This window comes from Manis pentadactyla, chromosome 3 (assembly GCF_030020395.1).
Source record: "Manis pentadactyla isolate mManPen7 chromosome 3, mManPen7.hap1, whole genome shotgun sequence".
NCBI classification, from domain to species: domain Eukaryota; kingdom Metazoa; phylum Chordata; class Mammalia; order Pholidota; family Manidae; genus Manis; species Manis pentadactyla.
The window spans coordinates 143,401,962-143,407,699 of record NC_080021.1 but is presented as its reverse complement, the minus strand read 5'-3'; the positions used below and the strand labels follow the sequence as shown (position 1 = coordinate 143,407,699).

The 5,738-nt window shown below is 35.8% G+C and overlaps 1 pseudogene; it reads right to left on the bottom strand.

The window, feature by feature from the left end:
• Positions 1-565: 565 nt before the first annotated feature.
• Positions 566-1,260, bottom strand: LOC118916457 (eukaryotic translation initiation factor 3 subunit J-like; annotated as a pseudogene).
• Positions 1,261-5,738: the final 4,478 nt, after the last annotated feature.

Here is a 5,738-nt window from a genome sequence, read left to right as displayed (position 1 = left end):
GGAAGTAAATGCCAAAGCCCTGTCAAAGTTATTCCATTGCAGCCTAGGAGAACAAAGGAGATTTGTTTCTCAGACACTCAAATGAGGCAAATAAAACAGGTAGAGTTTCCCCTCCCCAACCTGAAGTACTCTAGCAGTACAACAGTCTGATAAATATAACTAGACAGTCTATGCTGCATTCAAGAGAGCCCACAACTTGTAATGCAATAATGGAGAGGTTTACCTTCTTCAGCTTCAAAGGTGGGGGGTTTGGTCATTTAATTTTAGTATCCAACTAGTGCTTTTCAGCCACAGTATCTGTACTCTGTGCAGTCTTCTTCACAATGTATTTTTAATATCCTCACGCTCAATTTTAAGACAAAGCAATTTTAATACTAGGTGCACACCACATGCCCTTGCTGCAAACTGCTTTTCTTGACAAGTTATGAAGTAGTTCAAGGAGGTATGGTTAAGGCTATATTACTGAATGGTGCTGGTAAATACTATACAAGTTTTTTGTCATGTTGCAACCTTTGTTTCCAATTTAGTGACTGCTCTTGTGGCATCAACAACAATGACCACATTATTAGATTTGGTTTTTTAAAACCTGCATGCTGGCCTTTAACCCCCTTCCAGGAACCACACCTTTCTTCTTCTTTTTGGCTTTGCTTTGCTTTGTTTTGCTTGTTTCTGTTTTTCACTGCAAAGCACAGTCAATGAATTGGTAATCTTCTTCAGGCCATCGATTTCCAATGAAATACACCCATCTCGAACTAAGGCTTCCAAAAAACTGGCATAATATAATGAGTTTTCACATTGTGTAATTTTGTCTTTTAGTAACTTTCCAAATTCTGTTGTCATCTCTTGAAGATGGGTTCATAGCATCTATTCCACAAACTGTATTATTAACACCAAAAGTTTCTTTTGCTGATTCAAGGTCTGACTCCTGTAATTTCTTTAGCTGCACTTTATCTGCTAATTGTTCTTCTGGTGTTAGCACTTTAGGTTCTTCAAGTTCTTCTAACCTTTTTAATTTCTTCTTGCCTTTTCTTCTGTTGCTGCTCTTTCTCTTTTATCTTCTCTGCTAATTTTTTCTTTTCTGAAACTTTTACTCCCGGTTTTACTTCTATTTCCTCTTTTTTTCCGTCATCATCATCATCCCAGTTATTCTTGACGTCTCCGTCCTTGTCCGCCACCCCCCACCTTCCGCACCGGGTCTTCCACGATAAACGTGACCGCGCCTCAGGAGTTGGGGTACACCGCCGCCGCCGCCGCCGCCATCCCAGGCTGGGTGTTGAGCGCGTGTGCGGAGAAGGTGAACGCAGAGTCAGCGCGGCGGAGATGAGTTGCCGGATTTGCCCTCAATGGCCGGTGCCGGGCAGGCTGGGACTGTGGCTCCAGGTGCATTAAATTTAAAACCAGCTATTTCCGTCCATGAATTTGTAATTAAAATGACAGTAATCAAAGCAAAGAAATTTTGAAAACTGAAAATATACTTCAGATGATTTCTTATTAACAAAATGTGCATTGGGATAGGTGAAATTCATACCATTCAACTGAGAACCTTACTCAGTTGATTTAAAGAGTTGGAAGTGCCTAGTCTGATGAGCTGGTCACACTCCATGAACATTTCTTACCATGCTGCATGGCACAAAGAAAAAGAAGAAAGATCTTTTCTTTATTCTAATGTTTTAAAATATTTGATCATGAGGTGTTTATAAATATATATACAAATTGTGTAATGAATGTATGCACATTATTACATATATATAATTTTAAAATGTGGCTTTATCTATGAAAATACATCTTTATAAAATCACTTGCAACTAATTTTTACTCCTAAAAGAAAAAAAGAAGATTTTAGGGAATTTTCTTTAAAGACATAGCTTAGGGAAAAATAAAATGCACCCATTGTCATCACAGCCAAGATCCTTCTGGCCTTAGGAAATGTGGCGTTCTTTCTACTCCAGATGGGAAATAGGATGTTGTTCAGGAACACTAGGGTTAGAGGGAGCTTCATTACATACTAAGATTTCTCTCTGGTAAACGTAACTGCCATTTTCATCTAAGTCATTAATCCTTTTCCCACTTTCCTCTTTTACTTTTTTATTCCTATGTGGTCTATAAGTTAAAAGCCTAAAAATCTTGGTAATGGATACCATATATTCTGCTTTGAGACTATATCCCAGAAAGGAATTCCTGAAGTCCCAACATTAAAAATAAAGAAATACTTATAGCATCTGTTTCTAATAATGCACTTTATACCAAGCAGGCTGCAAATGGTCTATTTTTGTTATACTTACTAAAAAGAAATACATACATTTATCTATAGGATTTCAATTAAATTGGCCACTGTTTTGAAAAACTGATGGGAAAACTGAGTTGTTGAAAGCTTCTGTGATTTGCTGAAATTTACACAGCCAGCAATAGAGCCAGACTAAAATATAATATTCAAGCTTTCTCTATGAGAACAAAATTAGTCAAGGGAGTGTTCTAGAGCATGCAAACTAGAGATGAACTGCTTAAATAATTAATTAGTGACCCTTTCTTACCTATGTCAATGTTGTACATTGTTAGTTGCCATCTCTAGAACTTACTCAGTTTGTATTCAGCATAGGGATTATAAGATTTAATCAGCTATTAACCTTCCTTGGGAGGCTTTCAGTGTTGCAGGAGAGCTTTGTAAGTGTGTTTCCACATAAACGTAATAATACAAAAGCAAATCATGAGAGAGGTGAACTGATAAAGTCATATGGAAATTTAGGGTGGGTGTCAAGGACATGCCAGTATATTTATTTCCCTATGGCATCTACATAAACACTGATGCTTAAATCTATTTAAGAATTATGCAAGTGCATGTTTAACTGGTGTGAGAACTATACATCCTATGAAGCTGCAACAAATTCCTTGAAAAAGACACCATTGTTTTCCAACTTTGCATTTTCAGTATGTAACAGAATTTCTAGCACATAATAGGTAGACATATTTTTTAAATGTGTGGCTAGATGAGGATTTCTAATATTTTCAGTGTTCTGCCCACCCTGAACAGTAAGCATTGCAGGCAGTCTAGATTTTGGACACCTAGAATAAGTCTAAGAATTAATCTTCCTTGTAAATCCTTAAAGATCAAGCCCCAACTAATAGTTCTTACCTAACGCAAGAACCATTTGCATCTTGGGAGCCCTACAACTTCATGAATCTGCTCCCAGTGAGCACACAGAGTCTCTTTCCTCTGGCTGCCCCAGAGCCCTGGGGAATGGACTTTTAAGTCTTCTAGCATCACAAATGCAATGGATTTGTTATTCACAGACAAATCCTTTGTTCCATTTTTTCCACAAAGCAGATGATACTGTTAATATACAGGTAGAGCTTGGATATTTTAATAGTTTATTCATAATGCTCCAGAGGAGCACTTTGAGTTACATAAAAGGGGTTATTAATACAAATGACAGGATCAGATTGACTATCAGAAAGAAGAAACAAAAAATACTGCAAAGAGTAAGAGAGAAGTCAGTTGGTCAATTTATCAGTATTAACAAGAGATGGGATTATTTTCTCAGATGAAGCCAATATGTGAAAAAAGAATTCTGGAGCAATATGCCAGAACGTTTTTGTGGACCTCTCTCTCTAGTAAACCACTGAGACAATTCAACAGTCAGATGGCTGAATTGAGGATTTGGACATTCTAATGTGTACTAATCCTAAAATTCAATGGTCAAGCCTTACAGATTTACCTGGAAGAAATAGCTTTGGTGAGACTTTAACACTGGGTACTTTGCATCTGTGAATCTTGAGAGATTGATTTTGACTGAGATTTGAAGCCTAGAACCTTAGTGTGAGTAATGCTACAAGTGAATGACTATGGACCCAAGAACAGTCAAGCTCAGTAGTGTGAAATGGAAAGAATCAAGAAAGTGACGCTGAGTGAAGTATAGCTAAAGCACAAATAGGACTGTATATGGGTAACAATCCCAAGGGAATGAAGAGCGACCTCCACGGTTCCAGACGTTTTCCAAACAGGTTTTCCTCCTAAAATGATAATCTATGCCCAGAGAGGTGGGGGTCAAATTAAGTCATTCACCAAAATAAATGTCAAGTGTCTTAGTTCTTAATTACATTCTCCCATCATAAAAATAGAAAAGACAAAGAAATAATAGTTCACATACTGATAACCTGTATTCCTTGTTAAAAATCAAGATCACCCAGAATTAGGGTGTGCCCATCACCTGGAGTGAAATAATTCATTTGTTAGTGGGTTCACAATATTATTTAGTAAATTCAAAGGACATGAGGATAACACAAATAATTGCTCCTTGTAATGTTTACTTAGTAAAAGAAATATGACTCCCCTAATTTCACTGAAATGAATGTGTTCTATGGCAGATTTACTTGGCAAAGAAATTTTTATTTTCATCACCCAACTCAAATATTAAGAACTTAGAAAACAACATTTTCTACTTTAAAAATGACACTGAAAATATTTTGCCCAACATTCAAAGTAGCAATAAGTCAGTATTCTATTGCATTGCTCACCTAATGGAAACATCAAAAATGATTATTAAAAAAATGTTTCTTGCCTGAAAGAACAATAAAGTGAAATTATAATCAGTCGTTAAAGCTTAATCAATATAATCACATTCAACTTTCTAGAGAGTGTTTTCCTTAATGAAATTTGTGAGGTCACTAACTGTTGGTTTTTCTGAATTAATCATCAGATCCTCTCAGAGACTGTTTATCATTTTCATCACCATGAACACCAGCCCAGTAATTTAAACATTTGTGGATAAGAGGACCATTAAAGAAATCAAATAACCAGTCTCATTTTCATGTTTCTTTGACAGTTTGATGGTGGCGTATATTGGAAAGGGGCTTATATAATATTCCTAAATATTTAACTAGGCTGTTCCATACCAATACTGATAAAAATAAACACATGGACATCACTTCCTCTGTTTTATAGAAAAAAATTATCTCCTTATCCTGAGTAAGATCATCAATGCAGTTTGAATACTGGTTCTTCTAGTTACAGATGGGCTTTGATTTAGAAAAATATACCTTTCAGGATATAGTCCAGTCATTTTCATTTATAACCTTCATGTGGGGTGATGCTCCCATGACAAGTAGCATTTTGAAATAAGGTTAAATAAAGTCGATTGCAAAATTTAACTTTCCTCACTCCAACAATTTTAATTCTGAAATAACTTTCCCATGAACCTTCATTAAGCTCATGACTTCAGTGTTAACCTTCTCCATGAAATATCCATGTTCTTATCAAATTTGTTTACATGAAGCAAATATAAGTAACTACTAATGAAAAAGCAACCTCAAAGAACCAGTAACAGAAGATACAGAATATTCTAGATATTATAGAAAGTTCAGTCTTTCATTTTTTCTTTCCTCTCCCTATATTCCATCAAATCCAAAGACAAACTGGGAAACGTATAGCTGATTAAAAAAATCCTATGAAAGAAACCATATTGCTAGCATGGTCCTGCTTAAATTATATTTTTAAAGATTCCATGTGGCAGAGATAAGCCAGAGGTTTCACCAGTCACACATCGAGTGACATTAGGTAAGTCACTTAAACTCTGAGAATCTCTTTTCTCACCTGGGAAATTATGATAATGCATAGGGTTGTTTGAGGATTACATTAGATAATACATGTGAAAAATCTGAGATAGTAGAAACACTCAACATATGATGGCTAAGTTCAAACAAATAAATAAATAAATCTAATCTACCACTTCTCATGGGATGTT